This window comes from Nerophis lumbriciformis, linkage group LG39, assembly GCF_033978685.3.
Source record: "Nerophis lumbriciformis linkage group LG39, RoL_Nlum_v2.1, whole genome shotgun sequence".
NCBI lineage: Eukaryota > Metazoa > Chordata > Actinopteri > Syngnathiformes > Syngnathidae > Nerophis > Nerophis lumbriciformis.
The window spans coordinates 5,548,330-5,572,500 of NC_084586.2; the positions used below are offsets into that span (position 1 = coordinate 5,548,330).

A 24,171-nucleotide genomic window follows, 5' to 3' on the forward strand; every position below is an offset into this window, starting at 1 on the left:
TACTTATGGACTAAGTACATCATATAAAAAGATGATTCTTAGTTTTTATTCTAATTAGGGTCCAATAAGCCCAAATAGCAAATATAAATAAAAATAAACATGTAAACAAACAGCTTGGGCCTTAAGAGGTTAAAAAACGGAATGGAATTAAAAAAATGTTTTACTGAATGAGACACCCAGAATGTGTGAGTTACAATATTAACTATGAACGATAAAACACTGAATATTGACAACATATGATGACATATTTTACAATCAAGCGAAACGCAACAAAAATGCCCCCGGGCCTTAATTTGCCCAGGTCTCTGGTTAACAACCTTGTCGAATGGTATGAAACCATCACAAATATTATTTATTTGAAACATAAACCTTAGACTTAGGTCAGGCTGTTTAGAAAATTAACTACCAACCAAATATACTGCATAAGAAGGACTCGTATATAACTGACAATAGTACAATATACTAAATTAACTGAACTGTCAATAGTAGCTTCTCAACTGTAGTCATACTTTTTGCGCTTTAGAAATCTCTCAATGACTTTAGCTCCAGACTCCTTCCGTTTGAGATTGTCATTACTGCCACATGTGGTAGAAAAGTGTATTACACCCGAGTACCTCTGCGGCCCTTACGGCCCAGGGCTGAGAAACAGATATTTTTTGGTGGCCAAGAATGGTTAAGAAACACCGGGTTAAACAATGACTTGACGCCCTGCAAAGACGACTGTAATATGCATTCCACGGCAGTAGAGGGCAATGTCACTTATCTAAAACTAACTCCTGAATATCACTTGGAGTTTATATAAACATTTGTAATGACATTTATTCGTAGAAAAGTAATGTTTCTTGGACACATTAGGTGTATACAAGCTGTGCTTGGATCAGTGAATGCGGATTTTTAAGATGCTACAAATAACGCTAAATAGAACTTAAGCGAGTTCAGACTGATGCTGAGTCTTAGTTTAGTCTTTCAAGTGCATAAGTGTGTTTTATAAGCCGAATAAAAAAAAATGTTTTCCATATATTAGCCTTACCAGACTATAAGTCGCAGATAAATAAGTTATTTACACAGACATATTTTGTAAATGTTTATTTAAATACATTAATTGTTCCCAAACGGTGTCTGTAACAGGGCAGTAAAACGGCTGATCAAACAAAACAGAAGTCATCGTCATGGACCTACTAGCTGCGGAAGCTATCTCTCCAATCAGCTAAACAGACTCGATAACTCCACGGTGACGTTTTGGTGAATTTACTGAGGAATTTGTGAAACTGAAACAGTACAAACCGAATGCTGTTGTAGCTTATAATACTAACACAGATACTAAACGTGTTAGCATACAGGCTAATGCCAACGACACTAGCTTCATTACATTACAATAGCACTCCTACAGACATCACACATGGGACGGTCTCGCAAGTAAGAATTATTTCAGTGAAACTGTGAAACTTACAAACGTTGCTTGGAGTGATGAATGAAGAATCCTTTCGAGCAAAAAATGCTATAGACGCATATTTCCGGTTCAAAACAGGAAGTGCATTTCCGTAAACCAGGCACGGGTAGATTTTGCGCTGTGTGCAGGCGCCAAGTCCTGTTGGAACTTGAAATCTCCATCTCCATAGAGCAGGTCAGCAGCAGGAAGCATGAAGTGCTCTAAAACTTGCTGGTAGACGGCTGCGTTGACCCTGGATCTCAGGAAACAGAGTGGACCGACACCAGCAGATGACATGGCACCCCAAACCATCACTGATGGTGGAAACTTTACACTAGACTTCAGGCAACGTGGATCCTGTGCCTCTCCTGTCTTCCTCCAGACTCTGGGACCTCGATTTCCAAAGGAAATGCAAAATTTGCATGGTTGGGTGATGGTTTGGGGTGCCATGTCATCTGCTGGTGTCGGTCCACTCTGTTTCCTGAGATCCAGGGTCAACGCAGCCGTCTACCAGCAAGTTTTAGAGCACTTCATGCTTCCTGCTGCTGACCTGCTCTATGGAGATGGAGATTTCAAGTTCCAACAGGACTTGGCGCCTGCACACAGCGCAAAATCTACCCGTGCCTGGTTTACGGACCATGGTATTTCTGTTCTAAATTGGCCCGCCAACTCCCCTGACCTTAGCCCCATAGAAAATCTGTGGGGTATTGTGAAAAGGAAGATGCAGAATGCCAGACCCAAAAACGCAGAAGAGTTGAAGGCCACTATCAGAGCAACCTGGGCTCTCATAACACCTGAGCAGTGCCAGAAACTCATCGACTCCATGCCACGCCGCATTAACGCAGTAATTGAGGCAAAAGGAGCTCCAACCAAGTATTGAGTATTGTACATGCTCATATTTTTCATTTTCATACTTTTCAGTTGGCCAACATTTCTAAAAATCCCTTTTTTGTATTAGCCTTAAGTAATATTCTAATTTTGTGACACACGGAATTTTGGATTTTCATTTGTTGCCACTTCAAATCATCAAAATTAAATGAAATAAACATTTGAATGCATCAGTCTGTGTGCAATGAATAAATATAATGTACAAGTTACACCTTTTGAATGCAATTACTGAAATAAATCAAGTTTTTCAAAATATTCTAATTTACTGGCTTTTACCTGTATATATATATATATATATATATATATATATATATATATATATATATATATATATATATATATATATATATATAAACATATATATACAAATATATATGTGTGTATATATATACAAATATATATGTGTGTATATATATACAAATATATATGTGTGTATATATATATATATATATATTGGGGGTTAAAGCACCAAAACGATTCCCGGGCGCAGCCACCGCTGCTGCTCACTGCTCCCCTCCCCTCCCAGGGGGTGATCATGGGGATGGGTCAAATGCAGAGGACACATTTCACCACACCTAGTTTGTGTGTGACTATCATTGGTACTATACCTTTAACACTCAGTAGCTAAGTGCACTGTACACAGTGTACTTATTGAAGTGTACTGACAGAACCATCTTGTTAAACTGGGAAGGTATTGAATGCTAGTTTTGTGTGACGGCTTTTCTAAATATGTTTCCCTCCATGTAAACGCACAACACGTGCTTAGTCAGCTTTATTTTCGCATCCCATCCGTCGCGTAGGACTTGAGGTGCACCACATTTCACCCTCGCAGGAGCTTTCCCTGCGACGGTGGCGTCGGCGACCCGCCCGTCATGTTTGTGTCAGCCGCAGGACAATTTAGTCGGCGGCGGCGTGCGGGGCGGGAGGAGGGGGGGTGCTGTCAGCAGGTGGAGCTGCTAAGTGGATTGCGGGGGTCCTAAAGCTGATTTATCTGATGGATGTTTGCAGCAGCTCTACTGTGTTGACCTCTGGGGCAGCTTCAAATTACACTTTTTTTTCCCCTTTTTGCCTTCCTCTGACTGCGGCGCCGCCGCTCCCCTCTCCCCCCTCCGCCGCCGCCGCCGTACGATGAACTCCGCCAGGACGCCCCCCCGGGACGAGGAGGCGCCGCAGTGGGAGGGAAAGCAGGCGAACGGCGTGATGGATGGCACGCTGCGGGGGAACGTTGTGCACGGGTGTACTGCATCGAGCCCCCCCCCCCCGACCTGGATTTAATCTGGTGCCGCCTCCTGATTGGTTGGGCCGTGCGGGAATGGATGCGGTGACCCTAAGTCAGCAAAGATGGAAGATCTCGAGAGGCTTGATGAGTCTGGAGCGGCGATACTCAAACTGTGGCACGTGGGCGCCATCTAATTGCCCGCCAAAGAATCACATAATCACCCAAAATCCTGGACTATAAGACGCTACTTTCCTGATACCATCAAGCATGGTGGTAGTAGTATTATACTCTGGGTCTGTATGTGCTACAATCACTCTATCACAAGAAAATAAGAGTTGGAAACATATATATATATATATATATATATATATATATATATATATATATATATATATATATGTCTTAATAAGGTTATCCAAAAAATAGTGCTCGATACCGTAGTAGAGCGCAATATATGTATGTGTGGGAAAAAAAATCACAAGACTATTTCATCTCTACAGGCCTGTTTCATGAGGGGGGCACCCTCAATCGTCAGGAGATTTTAATGGGAGCATTCGCATACCATGGTTTATATAGGGCACAGAGTGGGTGGGTACAGGCTGGCCTAGGGGCGTGGTGATTGGCTCATGTGTTACCTAGGAGGTGTTTCCGTCTATGGCGGCATGTTGTTACAATTTCGCTGCGCCTGTTGAGGGATGACAGGTCTGGACGGTAAATAATAAACAGTTTCTCTTTCAAGCATAGGTTGCATCTTTTATTACCACTATTGTAAGGTGTGCTGGATGCAAGAATTTGCCATGTTATTGAATATTCAACATTATTGTCTTTGAGGTCCCAAATGTGTTTGCTGAGTTCTGTGGTATTTCGCAGGTTTTTGTTCCTGAAAGAAGCCTTGTGATTGTTCCATCTGGTTTTAAATTCTCCCTCGGTTAATCCTACATATGTGTCGGATGTGTTAATGTCCTTGCGTATTACCTTAGATTGGTAGACAACTGATGTTTGTAAGCACCCCCCGTTGAAAGAGAAACTGTTTATTATTTACCGTCCAGACCTGTCATCCCTCAACAAGCACAGCGAAATTGTAACAACATGCCGCCATAGACGGAAACACCTCCTAGGCAACACATGAGCCAATCACCACGCCCCTAGGCCAGCCTGTACCCACCCACTCTGTGCCCTATATAAACCATGGTATGCGAATGCTCCCATTAAAATCTCCTGACGATTGAGGGTGCCCCCCTCATGAAACAGGCCTGTAGAGATGAAATAGTCTTGTGATTTTTTTCCCCACACATACATATATATATATATATATATATATATATATATATATATATATATATATATATATATATATATATATATATATATATATAAAATCAGTGACGTGCAGTCACTAGAGTGAGACGGGGCCTCACCTGCCATCATGGAAAGAAAAAAAAATGTAAAAAGAACAATTTTTCATTAAATTGTTATATGTATCCAGTGATTATACTATAAAGTTATTTTCCATTTAACTTCACCAGTTTTAGATTATTTTTATTTAAAATCGCTGAATTTTCACATTCGCCGTTCAAATACTGGGAAGAGACGGTGCGGTGATCAGCAGCCAGTTGAGGCACGTCACTGTGTTGTGCCTCACCATGGATTGCGGACTCGGCTAACTGCTGGCCTGCTGTGCAGTGAGACCATATTGCTATATGAACTATATTATACATTTCCATAGTTTAGTTAGCTGAGGTATATAATGTACAGTGTATTTTGTCAACAACTGTATGTGTGTAACGTATTTCTTGTGCTGAGCGATCATAAAACGGCTGCAAAAGACGCACTGGCTGAGGCTCGCAGTAACCCCACCTCCTGCACTCCCGCCGTAGAATGCAACCCCTGACGGGAGTGTTATATCAACTAAAGCCCACACTTAAACTTTCCACGTGCAAGATTGAATCTATTTAAAAAAGTTATTTCATAAGAAGCCAAAAAGTGCAAAAACAATAATGTTCGTGTTGGAGGAGTTGTGAATGACTGCAGGGCCACAACATTAGGTACACCTGCAGATTGCAGGTGTACCTAATTCACAACTCCTCCAACACGAATATTATTGTTTTTGCACTTTTTGGCTTCTTATTAAATAACTTTTGTAACCTATTTTTATGGGCTTTCCTCTTTGTGATGTTAAGTTCCTGTTATGCGCTGTTATACAGTATATGCCTTGAGCTCTTATTTTGAAGGCGCTAGGAGCGGACGTGATGACACGTTGGAGTGGAGCGGAGATTTTTGAAAGAAGGAAAATAAAGTGGTCCTCGTGTAAACTGGAGCCTCCGTGTTTGTTATTTTGTAGTTTCATACAGTATAGGCGACATTTATAAACCCTCGGTTACACTTTTTTAAATAGATTCAATCTTGCACATGGAAAGTTTAAGTGAGGGCTTTAGTTGATATAACACTCCCGTCAGGGGGTGCAATAATCCAGCACAACAGCGGCGCATGGATTTCATTTATAAGTAAAGGTAAGACCATAATAACGGTTTTTTTTTTATTAAATGTGCTTTTTTGTGTGCTACAGTTTGTATGTGTAAAGTTAAAGTTAAGTTAAAGTACCAATGATTGTCACACACACACTAGGTGTAATGAAATTTGTCCTCTGCATTTGACCCATCCCCTTGATCACCCCCTGGGAGGTGAGAGGAGCAGTGGGCAGCAGCGGGGCCACGCCCGGGAATAATTTTTGATGATTTAACCCCCAATTCCAACCCTTGATGCTGAGTGCCAAGCAGGGAAGAATGCTGGTATGAGCTTTTAAACATAACCCGTTAACTGCTGCCAATCAAATGGTGAATAAGATACTCTTTAGGGTTCATATGTTTGTAAATCTGACTGTGATGAAGTCAGTGCCTCACCAGTCATGAACGTCACCGCACGTCACTGATATATATAATATATATATATATATATATATATATATATATATATATATATATATATATATATATATATATATATATATATATATATATATTAGGGGTGTGGGAAAAAATGTATTCGAATTAGAATCGCGATCCTCACGTTGTGCGATTCAGTATCGATTCGCATTTTAAAAAAAATTATTTTTATTTATTTTTATTTTTTATTTTTAATTTAAAAAAAAAAAAGTTTAAATTAATCAATCCAAAAAAACAATACACAGCAATACCATAACAATGCAATCCAATTCCAAAGCCAAACCCGACCCAGCAACACTGCAATAAACAGAGCAATTGAGAGGAGACACAAACACGACACAGAACAATCCAAAAGTAGTGAAACAAAAATGAATATTATCAACAACAGTATCAATATTAGTTACAATTTCAACATAGCAGTGATTAAAAATCCCTCATTGACATTATCATTAGACATAAAAAAAATAGTGTCACAGTGGCTTACACTTGCATCGCATCTCATAAGCTTGACAACACACAGTGTCCAATATTTTCACAAAGATAAAATAAGTCATATTTTTGGATCATTTAATAGTTAAAACAAATTTAAATTATTGCAATCAGTTGATAAAACATTGTCCTGTACAATTATAAAAGCTTTTTTACAAAAATCGACTACTCTGCTTGCATGTCAGCAGACTGGGGTAGATCCTGCTGAAATCCTATGTATTGAATGAATAGAGAATCCTTTTGAATCGGGAAAATATCGTTTTTGAATCGAGAATCGTGTTGAATTGAACAAAAAAAAAAATAGATTTTGAATCGAATCGTGACCCCAAGAATCGATATTGAATCGAATCGTGGGACACCCAAAGATTCACAGCCCTAATATATATATATATATATATATATATATATATATATATATAACGAACATTGGACACAAATTCCTCAATCTGATTGACAAACACTTTCCCAAAGACAACAACCTAAGAAAAGTATTCAACAAGAACAACATCAAATTGAGCTACAGCTGCATGAACAATATACGACAAATCATCTCAAACCACAACAAAACAATTGCAAATGAGCCGTCGACCCCCAGTCAGAACGACTCCAAAACCAACAAAGCATGTAACTGTCGAAAGAAACCTGATTGCCCTCTCAACGGGGGGTGCTTACAAACATCAGTTGTCTACCAATCTAAGGTAATACGCAAGGACATTAACACATCCGACACATATGTAGGATTAACCGAGGGTGAATTCAAAACCAGATGGAACAACCACAAGGCTTCTTTCAGGAACAAAAACCTGCGAAATACCACAGAACTCAGCAAACACATTTGGGACCTCAAAGACAATAATGTTGAATATTCAATAACATGGCAAATTCTTGCATCCAGCACACCTTACAATAGTGGTAATAAAAGATGCAACCTATGCTTGAAAGAGAAACTGTTTATTATTTACCGTCCAGACCTGTCATCCCTCAACAAGCGCAGCGAAATTGTAACAACATGCCGCCATAGACGGAAACACCTCCTAGGTAACACATGAGCCAATCACCACGCCCCTAGGCCAGCCTGTACCCACCCACTCTGTGCCCTATATAAACCATGGTATGCGAATGCTCCCATTAAAATCTCCTGACGATTGAGGGTAAACCCCTCATGAAACAGGCCTGTAGAGATGAAATAGTCTTGTGATTTTTTCCCCACACATACATATATATATATATATATATATATATATATATATATATATATATATATATATATATATATATATATATATATATATATATGACTCTCCAAGTACCACCATAATGACCAAAATTAAAATACAGTAGCCTAGTAGGCCTAAATGTTCATTTAAAAAAGACAAATGTATTTAATAATTTGGCCACTGTAACTTTACACACAGTTTGAATAGTCACACTGTGTTTGAATATTTACCGCAGGGGTCCCCAAACTCTTTAACTCGGGGGGCCGCATTGGGTTAGAAAAATTTGGCCGGGGGCTGTAATACAAATGCATTTAATAATTTATATATATATATATATATGTATATATATATATATATATATATATATATATATATATATATATGTCTTAATAAGGTTATCCAAAAAATAGTGCTCGATACCGTAGTAGAGCGCAATATATGTATGTGTGGGGAAAAAAAATCACAAGACTATTTCATCTCTACAGGCCTGTTTCATGAGGGGGGGTACCCTCAATCGTCAGGAAATTTTAATGGGAGCATTCCCATACCATGGTTTATATAGGGCACAGAGTGGGTGGGTACAGGCTGGCCTAGGGGCGTGGTGATTGGCTCATGTGTTACCTAGGAGGTGTTTCAGTCTATGGCGGCATGTTGTTACAATTTCGCTGCGCTTGTTGAGGGATGACAGGTCTGGACGGTAGATAATAAACAGTTTCTCTTTCAAGCATAGGTTGCATCTTTTATTACCACTATTGTAAGGTGTGCTGGATGCAAGAATTTGCATTCTTGCATCCAGCACACCTTGCAATAGTGGTAATAAAAGATGCATTCTTGCATCCAGCACACCTTGCAATAGTGGTAATAAAAGATGCAACCTATGCTTGAAAGAGAAACTGTTTATTATCTACCATCCAGACCTGTCATCCCTCAACAAGCGCAGCGAAATTGTAACAACATGCCGCCATAGACGGAAACACCTCCTAGGTAACACATGAGCCAATCACCACGCCCCTAGGCCAGCCTGTACCCACCCACTCTGTGCCCTATATAAACCATGGTATGCGAATGCTCCCATTAAAATCTCCTGACGATTGAGGGTACCCCCCCTCATGAAACAGGCCTGTAGAGATGAAATAGTCTTGTGATTTTTTCCCACACATACATATATATATATATATATATATATATATATATATATATATATATATATATATATATATATATATATATATATATATATATATATATATATATATATAAGACTCTCCAAGTACCACCATAATGACCAAAATTAAAATACAGTAGCCTAGTAGGCCTAAATGTTCATTTAAAAAAGACAAATGTATTTAATAATTTGGCCACTGTAACTTTACACACAGTTTGAATAGTCACACTGTGTTTGAATATTTACCGCAGGGGTCCCCAAACTCTTTGACTCGGGGGGCCGCATTGGGTTAGAAAAATTTGGCCGGGGGCTGTAATACAAATGCATTTAATAATTTATATATATATATATATATATATATATATATATATATATATATATATATATATATATATATATATATATGTCTTAATAAGGTTATCCAAAAAATAGTGCTCGATACCGTAGTAGAGCGCAATATATGTATGTGTGGGGAAAAAAAATCACAAGACTATTTTATCTCTACAGGCCTGTTTCATGAGGGGGGGTACCCTCAATCGTCAGGAGATTTTAATGGGAGCATTCGCATACCATGGTTTATATAGGGCGCAGAGTGGGTGGGTACAGGCTGGCCTAGGGGCGTGGTGATTGGCTCATGTGTTACCTAGGAGGTGTTTCCGTCTATGGCGGCATGTTGTTACAATTTCGCTGCGCTTGTTGAGGGATGACAGGTCTGGACGGTAAATAATAAACAGTTTCTCTTTCAAGCATATGTAGGATTAACCGAGGGTGAATTCAAAACCAGATGGAACAACCACAAGGCTTCTTTCAGGAACAAAAACCTGCGAAATACCACAGAACTCAGCAAACACATTTGGGACCTCAAAGACAATAATGTTGAATATTCAATAACATGGCAAATTCTTGCATCCAGCACACCTTACAATAGTGGTAATAAAAGATGCAACCTATGCTTGAAAGAGAAACTGTTTATTATTTACCGTCCAGACCTGTCATCCCTCAACAAGCGCAGCGAAATTGTAACAACATGCCGCCATAGACGGAAACACCTCCTAGGTAACACATGAGCCAATCACCACGCCCATAGGCCAGCCTGTACCCACCCACTCTGTGCCTTATATAAACCATGGTATGCGAATGCTCCCATTAAAATCCCCTGACGATTGAGGGTACCCCCCCTCATGAAACAGGCCTGTAGGGATGAAATAGTCTTGTGATTTTTTTTCCCCACACATACATATATATATATATATATATATATATATATATATATATATATATATACATATATATACATTATATATATATAAAAATTATTAAATACATTTGTCTTTTTTAAATGAATATTTAGGCCTATTACGCTACTGTATTTTAATTTTGGTCATTATGGTGGTGCTTGGAGAGCCAAGTGTTTTCTGAGGTGGTACTTGTTATGAAAAGTTGGAGAACCACTGGTCTGGAGAAAAGACACGTTGATCCTGACTAATCCTTTCTGGAAGGAACATCTGATATTTGGACGAGTTGGTAATAAAATGGTGTCGGTTTAAAGCGCTCTGATGTTTACGTGCGCCATTGATCCGACGTTTCAAAGCGATTCCGAACTCATTTGTCTCCTCCGCGGTTTCCCTGGCGCTGATCCCGCTCGGGTTGCATTGTGGGATCAGATGATCTTTCGGGATTAGCCCTAATCCCGAATATGTGCGGAGCTGGCCCGTCAAAGCCGCACACGTAGACGCGTCGCAGGGCATTGGCATTCACGCCCATGGAGGCGCCGCGCTCTGTCAAGCAGGGTCAGAGTTCATCTCTCCCACCGCCGTGGAGCATGTTGCGGGTCGATGCACGCGCACGCCGGGGCGAGCTGCATAAACAGGACGCGCGAGGGCCTCGCAGGCGACCTTGCTCATGTTTTTAAGATGAACGTGGCGGCTTCACCTTGCACTCCCGTCCTGCCACCGCCCTCGTTAGTCCGTGTGCGCGCGTCCAACTCGACAATAAACAAACGTAAACAAAAAAGGCGCGGAGAAGGGTAGAATTTATGGAGGAGCACGCTGCCAACAAACTGGTAAAAACATGTCTAAAAAGGGGGCGGGGCTAGTTCTAGACTTAAAAAAAAGAGCTTCCTGCTTGCAATGCCAGGCGCGTCCCTGGGGAGCGTTGAAGTGGATCTGGCTGTAATCCTGAACCAACACGGGCGCTCCACTGTTGATTCATGTCCGAGCGTTGCTAAGAACTCGCCGGAGCTCCCCCGGCCACACTAAGCTTGATCAACATCGGACATAACGACGTTGTAAATAACGGCGGTTGTTGGAGATCGGCTGCGGCCTGCCGACTCGGTCGCAGACGCCGGTGTTGCGGCGTGTCGGACGCACTTCAAGCAGGTGCGAAGCGGTCAGTCAAGCCGCGAGAGGACCACTTGGCCAGTGATTGATCATTGGACGCGGGAAGAAAGACCTAACGTTTATTTTAGCGCCTGGAAATCGTAAATATAGTTTTAACGCAGACCTGGGCAAAATACGGCCCGCAGGTCACATGCGGCCCGTTAAGATTTTCAATCCAGCCCGCCGGACGTTCTACGTCTTTAACATCAAAACTGTCGCCGCCATTAAGATGTGCGGCGACAGTGACCATAAATTTTGAACTATAGAAAGTATTTCAATTAAAGATGTCCGATAATGGCTTTTTTGCCGATATCCGATATTGTCCAACTCTTAATTAACAATTCCGATATCAACCGATACCGATACATACAGTCGTGGAATTAACACATTATTATGCCTATTTTTGTTGTGATGCCTCGCTGGATGCATTAAACCAGGGGTCGGCAACCCAAAATATTGAAAGAGCCATATTGGACCAAAAATAAAAAATAAAAATCTGTCTGGAGCCGCAAAAAATTAAAAGCCAAATTACATACAGATAGTGTGTCATGAGATATAAATTGAATTAAGAGGACTTAAAGGAAACTAAATGAGCTCAAATATAGCTACAAATGAGGCATAATGATGCAATATGTACTAGAGATGCGCGGTTTGCGGACACAACCGCGGAGTCCGCGGATTATCCGCGGATCGGGCGGATGAAATTAAAAACAATAAGATTTTATCCGCTCGCGGGTCGGGTCGGGCGGATTAATTAGATATTTTTTAAATTTTTTTATTTTTTTTGCGGGTGGCAGTTAAACCAATTCGGAAATATATATCCATAGTTAAATGTTGTTACCCACATACGAAAAACGAGCAGGCACCTGCTGCATATGCCACAACAGAAGAAAAAGAAAAGAGATGGACACTTTTACGGACCGGAGAAGGGACGCCTCGCCGGGGTCCGGGACCGAGGCCCCTTCCCCCGAGAGGGCCCCACCGGGAGCCGTAGCTGAGGCGATCCGCGAGAAGGGCCCGACGCACGTCCAGGGTCACTACCGCGCCCACCGCACCGACACCCCGCCTCGTCCGCTTTCGCAGTGCGCTCACGAAAGGGGTGGGGCTCACCCTGGTTGATATAGAGAGCAGGACGGTGGCCATGGAATTTCATTTAAGGTTTGTGATAAACCATCAAACTCATTCGTTAAAAGGACTCTATAGTAATATAAAGCAAATTTTTCTGGACATTATCATGCAAGAAAAGTTTATTTTTGGGATCGCGATCACCGCGTAATGATTTTTAAAGGTTGCATTACATTATTAACTGTCCCATGTGATCAGCCAGTGCGATTGGAAGTCCATGCTCAATTATTGCCTCCGTAAATAAAACTTCGGCATTTATCACATCCAAAGAATCTGTTTGGGCGACGAAAAACGTTGAAAGTTTTCCACTTGTATCGCTAGCAACGGCATTAGACTTGTGTTTTTTTGTCCCAACGTGGTCTTTTACATCGCTAATTCCTCCGTGTCCGATCGAAAAATCTTGTCTGCACAAGGTGCAATTCGCGTAGTTTTCACCCTTTTTTTTTTTTTAATTAATATTAGATATATAACAACGGGCGGATGGCGGGCGGGTGCAGTTCTGATCAAACGTTACATCGGGTGGATGGCGGATGGTTGACGACTTTCTGACGCGGTTGCGGATGAAATAAATTGCCTATCCGCGCATCTCTAATATGTACATATAGCTAGCCTAAATAGCATGTTAGCATCGATTAGCTTGCAGTCATACAGTGACCAAATATGTCTGATTAGCACTCCAACAAGTCAATAACATCAACAAAACTCACCTTTCATGCACAACCTTAAAAGTTTGGTGGACAAAATGAGACAGAAAAAGAAGTGGCATAAAACACGTCCGAGAAAGTTATACATGTAAACAAACTAAGGTGAGTTCAAGGACCGCCAAAATTAGTAGGACAAAACGGCGCTTGCCAAATACTCGAATCAGTGAAGCATGTTTAATATAAACAGTGTGCTTTATAACAATTAAGGAGGTTTGTGTCATGTTTGTCCTTCTACAGAAACCATATTAAAACAAAAAATAGATTGTTTTCCCCTCATCTTTTTCCATTTTTCATACATTTCTGAAAAAGCTCCAGAGAGCCACTAGGGCGGCGCTAAAGAGCCGCATGCGGCTCTAGAGCCGCGGGTTGCCGACCCCTGCATTAAACAATGTAACAAGGTTTTCCAAAATAAATCAACTCAAGTTATGGAAAAAAGTGCCAACATGACACTGCCATATTTATTATTGAAGTCACAAAGTGCATTATTTTTTTTCAACATGCCTCAAAACAGCAGCTTAGAATTTGGGACATGCTCTCCCTGAGAACAAAGAGGAAAAGAACCATCCGGATTGTTATAGGCGCAAAGTTGAAAAGCCAGCATCTGTGATGGTATGGGGGTGTATTAGTGCCCAAGACATGGGTAACTTACACATCTGTGAAGGCACCATTAAGTTAAAGTTAAGTTAAAGTACCAATGATTGTCACACACACACTAGGTGTGGTGAAATTTGTCCTCTGAATTTGACCCATCCCCGTGTTCATCCCCTAGGAGGTGAGTAGAGCAGTGGGCAGCAGCGGTGCCGTGCCCGGGAATCATTTTTGGTGATTTAACCCCCAATTCCAACCCTTGATGCTGAGTGCCAAGCAGTGAGGTAATGCATAGTCTTTGGTATTTGAACTCACAACCTACCGATCTCAAGGCGGACACTCTAACCACTAGGCCACTGAGTAGGTAATACTGAAAAGGTACATACAGGTTTTGGAGCAACATATGTTGCCATCCAAGCAACGTTACCATGGACGCCCCTGCTTATTTCAGCAAGACAATGCCAAGCCACGTGTTACATCAACGTGGCTTCATAGTAAAAGAGTGCGGGTACTAGACTGGCCTGCCTGTAGTCCAGACCTGTCTAAAATACCACAATGGAGACTCCCCGGACTGTTGAACGATTTTTAAGCTGTACATCAAGCAAGAATGGGAAGGAATTCCACCTGAAAAGCTTCAAAAATGTGTCTCCTCAGTTCTCGAACCTTTACTGAGTGTTGTTAAAAGGAAAGGCCATGTAACACAGTGGTAAAAATGCCCCTGTGCCAACTTTTATTATTAAACTATTAAACAGCGGCCAAAAATTCAACAAAAATAACATTTCTCAGTTGGAACATTAAATATCTTGTCTTTGCAGTCTATTCAATTGAATATAAGTTGAAAAGGATTTGCAAATCATTGTATTCTGTTTTTATTTACGAATTACACAACGTGCCAACTTCACTGCTTTTGTAGGAACTCACGTGAAAGTTTTACCAGTCCCGTCTCTGACTGCTCGCCCACAGACACGCTCTTCAAGCGGACATGGAAGCAAAACTCGTCCTCTTCCTTCTTAATCCTCGACGCGCAATAAATCGGTTTTGAATATGTTGATTTTGATTGCACCCAAACCCTTGAAATAGCCATAAACGTGCCAGTACCGGGACCGTGGAAGCCATGTTTACTTCCGTCAACATTGCAAGTGCGTGCCACGTCATGACGTCATGTTTGCATGTGGGTCAGACTGCATTCACATTAGAAATCACATTTTTTTTGGGGCAAATCTGAATTGGACAGTTTGAACGTAGCCTAACCGTTATTATTAGGGATGTCCGATAACATCGGACTGCCGATATTATCGGCCGATAAATGCTTTAAAATGTAATATCGGTTTCAAAATTATCGGTATCTGTTTCAAAAAGTAAAATTTATGACTTTTTAAAACGCCGCTGTGTACACGGACGTAGGGAGACGTACAGAGCGCCAATAAACCTTAAAGTGCACTGCCCAGTCACAAATATCTACGACTTTTCACACACACACAAGTGAATGCAATTCACACTTGGTCAACAGCCATACAGGTCCCACTGAGGGTGGCCGTATAAACAACGTGAACACTGTTACAAATATGCGCCACACTGTGAGCCCACACCAAACAAGAATGACAAACACATTTTGTGAGAACATCCGCACCGTAACACAACATAAACACAACAGAACAAATACCCAGAACCCCTTGCAGCACTAACTCTTCCGGGACACTACAATATATCCCCCCCCCCCCACCTCAACCCCGCCCAACTCAACCTCCTCATGCTCGGTATCGGTTTCAAAAAGTAAAATTTATGACTTTTTAAAACGCCGCTGTACGGAGTGGTACACGGAGAAGTACAGAGCAGTTGCGTCTCCCAGTCATACTTGCCGACCCTCCCGATTTTCCCGGGAGACTCCCGAATTTCAGTGCCCCTCCCGAAAATCTCCTGGGGCAACCATTCTCCCGAATATCTCCCGATTTCCACCCAGACAACAATATTGGGGGCGTGCCTTAAAGGCACTGCCTTTGCGTGCCGGCCCAGACACATAATATTTACGGCTTTTCACACACACAAGTGACCAAGTGAATACTTGGTCAACAGCCATACAGGTCCCACTGAGGGTGGCCGTATAAACAACTTGAACACTGTTACAAATATGCGCCACACTGTGAGCCCACACCAAACAAGAATGACAAACACATTTTGCGAGAACATCCGCACCGTAACACAACATAAACACAACAGAACAAATACCCAGAACCCCTTGCAGCACTAACTTTTCCGGGACACTACAATATACCCCCCCCCCCCCCCACCTCAACCCCACCCAACTCAACCTCCTCATGCTCGGTATCGGTTTCAAAAAGTTTTGACTTTTTAAAACGCCGCTGTACGGAGTGGTACACGGACGTAGGGAGAAGTACAGAGCAGTTGCGTCTCCCAGTCATACTTGCCGACCCTCCCGATTTTCCCGGGAGACTCCCGAATTTCAATGCCCCTCCCGAAAATCTCCTGGGGCAACCATTCTCCCGAATATCTCCCGATTTCCACCCAGACAACAATATTGGGGGCGTGCCTTAAAGGCACTGCCTTTGCGTGCCGGCCCAGACACATAATATTTACGGCTTTTCACACACACAAGTGACCAAGTGAATACTTGGTCAACAGCCATACAGGTCACACTGAGGGTGGCCGTATAAACAACTTGAACACTGTTACAAATATGCGCCACACTGTGAGCCCACACCAAACAAGAATGACAAACACATTTTGTGAGAACATCCGCACCGTAACACAACATAAACACAACAGAACAAATACCCAGAACCCCTTGCAGCACTAACTCTTCCGGGACACTACAATATATCCCCCCCCCCCCCCCCCCCCCCACCTCAACCCCGCCCACCTCAACCTCCTCATGCTCTCTCAGGGAGAGCATGTCCTAAATTCCAAGCAGCTGTTTTGAGGCATGTTAAAAAAAAATGCACTTTGTGACTTCAATAATAAATATGGCAGTGCCATGTTGGCATTTTTTTCCCCATAACTTGAGTTGATTTATTTTGGGAAAACCTTGTTACGTTGTTTAATGCATCCAGCGGGGCACCACAAAAAAATTAGGCATAATAATGTGTTAATTCCACGACTGTACAGGTAAAAGCCAGTAAATTAGAATATTTTGAAAAACTTGATTTATTTCAGTAATTGCATTCAAAAGGTGTAACTTGTACATTATATTTATTCATTGCACACAGACTGATGCATTCAAATGTTTATTTCATTTAATTTTGATGATTTGAAGTGGCAACAAATGAAAATCCAAAATTCCGTGTGTCACAAAATTAGAATATTACTTAAGGCTAATACAAAAAAGGGATTTTTAGAAATGTTGGCCAACTGAAAAGTATGAAAATGAAAAATATGAGCATGTACAATACTCAATACTTGGTTGGAGCTCCTTTTGCCTCAATTACTGCGTTAATGCGGCGTGGCATGGAGTCGATGAGTTTCTGGCACTGCTCAGGTGTTATGAGAGCCCAGGTTGCTCTGATAGTGGCCTTCAACTCTTCTGCGTTTTTGGGTCTGGCATTCTGCATCTTCCTTTTCACAATACCCCACAGATTTTCTATGGGGCTAAGGTCAGGGGAGTTGGCGGGCCAATTTAGAACAGAAATACCATGGTCCGTAAACCAGGCACGGGTAGATTTTGCGCTGTGTGCAGGCGCCAAGTCCTGTTGGAACTTGAAATCTCCATCTCCATAGAGCAGGTCAGCAGCAGGAAGCATGAAGTGCTCTAAAACTTGCTGGTAGACGGCTGCGTCGACCCTGGATCTCAGGAAACAGAGTGGACCGACACCAGCAGATGACATGGCACCCCAAACCATCACTGATGGTGGAAACTTTACACTAGACTTCAGGCAACGTGGATCCTGTGCCTCTCCTGTCTTCCTCCAGACTCTGGGACCTCGATTTCCAAAGGAAATGCAAAATTTGCATGGTTGGGTGATGGTTTGGGGTGCCATGTCATCTGCTGGTGTCGGTCCACTCTGTTTCCTGAGATCCAGGGTCAACGCAGCCGTCTACCAGCAAGTTTTAGAGCACTTCATGCTTCCTGCTGCTGACCTGCTCTATGGAGATGGAGATTTCAAGTTCCAACAGGACCTGGCGCCTGCACACAGCGCAAAATCTACCCGTGCCTGGTTTACGGACCATGGCATTTCTTTTCTAAATTGGCCCGCCAACTCCCCTGACCTTAGCCCCATAGAAAATCTGTGGGGTATTGTGAAAAGAAAGATGCAGAATGCCAGACCCAAAAACGCAGAAGAGTTGAAGGCCACTATCAGAGCAACCTGGGCTCTCATAACACCTGAGCAGTGCCAGAAACTCATCGACTCCATGCCACGCCGCATTAACGCAGTAATTGAGGCAAAAGGAGCTCCAACCAAGTATTGAGTATTGTACATGCTCATATTTTTCATTTTCATACTTTTCAGTTGGCCAACATTTCTAAAAATCCCTTTTTTGTATTAGCCTTAAGTAATATTCTAATTTTGTGACACACGGAATTTTGGATTTTCATTTGTTGCCACTTCAAATCATCAAAATTAAATGAAATAAACATTTGAATGCATCAGTCTGTGTGCAATGAATAAATATAATGTACAAGTTACACCTTTTGAATGCAATTACTGAAATAAATCAAGTTTTTCCAAAATATTCTAATTTACTGGCTTTTACCTGTATATATCGGAATCGGTAATTAAGAGTTGGACAATATCGGCAAAAAAGCCATTATCGGACATCTCTAGTTATTATCTCCACCGTCCACTTGACACGAGTCCAATTCCGGCCAACAAGCAAAGAGAGTAATGGAGGTGTTTGGAACTCTGACCACAGCTGGCGTTGGCGTCCGAGACTTTTGTCCCTCGGGGTCAGAGAAGTGTTGACATGGAGCAATAATGTCCGACAAGTGCGGCGATAATGACATCCGGCATCGACGTCTTTACTTTTATCGTCCGCTCGTAGTGACTTAGTGACCGCGGCGCCCTCAAAGGCGAGTAAATAAACGCCGGCGAGACGCCGTTGCGTTCGCCGAGGGCCCCTCGTGAGACTCGGCGGCGTGACAGGCGCGGCGGATAAAAATGTTTAACGGCGACTCGACGCTGACACCTCCGACACCCTCCCTGTCTCTTGCTCCTTTTTAAGACGTGTCTTCTTGGCTCTATTTCCCAACACAACGCTCCTTAAATCAGCTGCTTCTCTTCCCGATCATCCATCTTCCTCAATCATCTTCCTCTCCAGGGCCACAAATCTCACCTCCGTTGCAACCCTTCCCCCCCCCCCAGAGTGGCGCCGTGTTTACTCGCAGACTTTCCCGTCCTTAATCTAAGCGCCACTTCTCGGGATGAGTCAGGTGGCGTCCATACCGCCGCGCGGTCATTTGCATGTGGACGAGCGGCGCGCGCGTTGACGTGCTGAGAATAGAAATGCTGCGGGGAACTCGGCGCGATGATGAATACATTTCGCTGCAAACAGATGCTGGGGAAATGGAAATGTGCAGAAAAAGTACAAATTGCAGACATTTCTCCTAAATGATTCCTTTTCTCCTTTCGGGTGCAGGCACAGATGGCGATGAGAACACCCACGTCTGGACAAATGTCTTTGATGTGTTTGCTGTCTCTCCATTGGCCATTGGTACACCACACTGGCTAGCTCCGCCCCCTTTCGAGCTTGACCCCGCACCTCAAAAAAATTCTAACTGCAGAATTTTTTTTTTTTTTTTTTTTTAGTACTTACTTCCTTGGATGTAACCATCCTGTTTCGGTTCCACATCGGTTAGTTTCCGCTCCAACGACCATCTGGAGGTGGCTTCTTCACCACTGCTACACATAAGCTTAACTGCGAGTCATTAAGAGCGCACGGGAAAACACTGCCCCCTAGCGTTTGGGCAGATCATTGCACATCCTGCGCTCAACTCTCGACGAAAATCACGACAGGACCTAAAACAGTTACCTAAAATCAACCGACTTCAAGGCCTACTGAAATGCGATGTTGTTCTTATTTAAACGGGGATAGCAGGTCCATTCTATGTCATACTTGATCATTTCGCGATATTGCCATATTTTTGCTGAAAGGATTTAGTAGAGAACCCATCCATCCATCCATCTTCTTCCGCTTATCCGAGGTCGGGTCGCGGGGGCAGCAGCCTAAGCAGGGAAGCCCAGACTTCCCTCTCCCCAGCCACTTCGTCCAGCTCCTCCCGGGGGATCCCGAGGCGTTCCCAGGCCAGCCGGGAGACATAGTCTTCCCAACGTGTCCTGGGTCTTCCTCGTGGTCTCCTACCGGTCGGACATGCCCTAAACACCTCCTTAGGGAGGCGCTCGGGTGGCATCCTGACCAGATGCCCGAACCACCTCATCTGGCTCCTCTCGATGTGGAGGAGCAGCGGCTTTACTTTGAGCTCCTCCCGGATGACAGAGCTTCTCATCCTATCTCTAAGGGAGAGCCCCGCCACCCGGCGGAGGAAACTCATTTCGGCCGCTTGTACCCGTGATCTTGTCCTTTCGGTCATAACCCAAAGCTCATGACCATAGGTGAGGATGGGAACGTAGATCGACCGGTAAATTGAGAGCTTTGCCTTCCGGCTCAGCTCCTTCTTCACCACAACGGATCGATACAGCGTCCGCATTACTGAAGACGCCGCACCGATCCGCCTGTCGATCTCACAATCCACTCTTCCCTCACTCGTGAACAAGACTCCGAGGTACTTGAACTCCTCCACTTGGGGCAAGATCTCCTCCCCAACCCGGAGATGGCACTCCACCCTTTTCCGGGCGAGAACCATGGACTCGGACTTGGAGGTGCTGATTCTCATCCCAGTCGCTTCACACTCAGCTGCGAACCGATCCAGTGAGAGCTGAAGATCCTGGCCAGATGAAGCCATCAGGACCAAATCATCTGCAAAAAGCAGAGACCTAATCCTGCAGCCACCAAACCGGATCCCCTCAACGCCTTGACTGCGCCTAGAAATTCTGTCCATAAAAGTTATGAACAGAATCGGTGACAAAGGGCAGCCTTGGCGGAGTCCAACCCTCACCGGAAACGTGTCCGACTTACTGCCGGCAATGCGAACCAAGCTCTGACACTGATCATACAGGGAGCGGACCGCCACAATCAGACAGTCCGAAACCCCATACTCTCTGAGCACTCCCCACAGGACTTCCCGAGGGACACGGTCGAATGCCTTCTCCAAGTCCACAAAGCACATGTAGACTGGTTGGGCAAACTCCCTTTAGTAGAGAACATCGACGATAAAGTTCGCAACTTTTGGTCGCTGATAAAAAAGCCTTGCTTGTAGACGATATGCGCGTGACGTCACAGGTTGTGGAGGTCCTCACATCCGCACATTGTTTACATTCATGGCCACCAGCAGCGAGAGCGATTCGGACGGAGAAAGCGACGATTTCCCCATCAATTTGAGCGAGGATGAAAGATTTGTGGATGAGGAAAATGAGAGTGAAGGACTAGAGGGCAGTGGGAGCGATTCAGATAGGGAAGATGCTGTGAGAGGCGGGTGGGACCTGATATTCAGCTGGGAATGACTAAAACAGTAAATAAACACAAGACATATATATACTCTATTAGCCACAACACAACCAGGCTTATATTTAATATGCCACAAATTAATCCCGCATAACAAACACCTCCCCCATCCCGTCCATATAACCCGCCAATACAACTCAAACACCTGCACAACACACTCAATCCCACAGCCCAAAGTACCGTTCACCTCCCCAAAGTTCATACAGCACATATATTTCCCCAAAGTCCCCAAAGTTACGTACGTGACATGCACATAGCGGCACGCACGTACGGGCAAGCGATCAAATGTTTGGAAGCCGCAGCTGCATGCGTACTCACGGTACCGCGTCTGCGTATCCAACTCAAAGTCCTCCTGGTAAGAGTCTCTGTTGTCCCAGTTCTCCACAGGCCAATGGTAAAGCTTGACTGTCATCTTCCGGGAATGTAAACAATGAAACACCGGCTGTGTTATCCGGCACTACAGTCAAGGGGTGCATTCTACGGCGGGGGTGCGTTATCCGGCACAACACCTGCCGCAATACACCGCTTCTCACCTACAGCTTTCTTCTTTGCTGTCTCCATTGTTCATTGAACAAATTGCAAAAGATTCACCAACACAGATGTCCAGAACACTGTGGAATTTTGCGATGAAAACAGACGACTTTATAGCTGGCCACCATGCTGTCCCAAAACGTCCTCTACAATCCGTGACGTCACGCGCAGGCGTCATCATACCGAGACGTTTTCAGCAGGATATTTCACACGAAATTTAAAATTGCACTTTAGTAAGCTAACCCGGCCGTATTGGCATGTGTTGCAATGTTAAGATTTCATCATTGATATATAAACTATCAGACTGCGTGGTCGGTAGTAGTGGGTTTCAGTAGGCCTTTAAGTCTTCTTTCTTAATCCATAGTCATGTTTAAAGCAGCTAATGTTTTCCCATGTGAACTCTTTGGGTTTTTTTCTTATGTCCGCTAGTAAACTCTTTTGTCTTAAGGGCTGTTTGTCGGCTCACAGAGCTGTTTTGGCCAGCTCCTTATCTGTTTTGAAGTAGCAGCTGCATTTCTTTCTGGGCGAGAGGGGCTGTTTTCTTTGTTTTGTTTGGATTTAGACCTCGCTTGCTGATGCTGTGGTTGCATTGTAAGTAGAGATGTCCAACAATATATTGTAGCGTCCCGGAAGAGTTAGTGCTGCAAGGGGTTCTGGGTATTTGTTCTGTTGTGTTTATGTTGTGTTACGGTGCGGATGTTCACCCGAAATGTGTTTGTCATTCTTGTTTGGTGTGGGTTCACAGTGTGGCGCATATTTAAAACAGTGTTAAAGTTGTTTATACGGCCACCCTCAGTGTGACCTGTATGGCTGTTGATCAAGTATGCATTGCATTCACTTGTGGGTGTGAAAAGTCGTAGGTATTATGTGATTGGGCCGGCACGCAAAGGCAGTGCCTTTAAGGTTTATTGGCGCTCTGTACTTCCCCCTATGCCCGTGTACCACTCCGTACAGCGGCGTTTTAAAAAGTCATACATTTTATTTTTTGAAACCGATACCGATAATTTCCGATATTACATTTTGAGGTATTTATCGGCCGATATTATTGGACATCTCTAATTGTAAGGGCTGGTCTCCTGAAGCTTCAGTAAAACTTGGTATTGTAATGTTTTGTCTCTGGGGTCCTTTTTACTCAACATATACAGTCGTGATCGAAAGTTTACATACACTTGTAAAGAACATAATGTCGTGGCTGTCTTGAGTTTTCAATACTTTCTACAACTCTTATTTTTTTGTGATAGAGTGATTGGAGCACATACTTGTTGGTCACAAAAAACATTCATGAAGTTTGATTCTTTTATGAATTTATTATGGGTCTACTGAACATGTGACCAAATCTGCTGGGTCAAAAGTATACAAAAGTTAATATTTGGTTACATGTCCCTTGGCAAGTTTCACTGCAATAAGGCGCTATTGGTAGCCATCCACAAGCTTCTGGCAAGCTTCTGGTTGAATTTTTGACCACTCCTCTTGACAAAATTGGTGCAGTTCAGCTAAATTTGTTGGTTTTCTGACATGGACTTGTTTCCTCAGCATTGTCCACACGTTTAAGTTTGGGAAGGCCATTCTAAAACCTTAATTCTAGCCTGATTTAGCCATTCCTTTACCACTTTTCACGTGTGTTTGGGGTCATTGTCCTGTTGGAACACCCAACTGCGCCCAAGACCCAACCTCCGGGCTGATGATTTTAGGTTGTCCTGAAGAATTTGGAGGTAATCCTCCTTTTTCATTGTCCAATTTACTCTCTGTAAAGCACCAGTTCCAATGGCAGCAAAACAGGCCCAGGGCATAATAATACCACCACCATGCTTGACGGTGGGCATTGTGTTCCTGGGATTAAAGGACTCATCTTTTCTCCTCCAAACATATTGCTGGGTATATATACATATATATATATATATGTATGTGTGGGAAAAAAAATCAC

General features: G+C 43.1%; 1 protein-coding gene across 1 annotated transcript in view; it reads right to left on the reverse strand.

The window, feature by feature from the left end:
* Nucleotides 1-24,171, reverse strand: part of LOC133577912 (netrin receptor UNC5D-like) — a 771,105-nt gene that overhangs the window by 347,854 nt on the left and 399,080 nt on the right. The gene's annotated exons all lie outside the window — the stretch shown is intronic.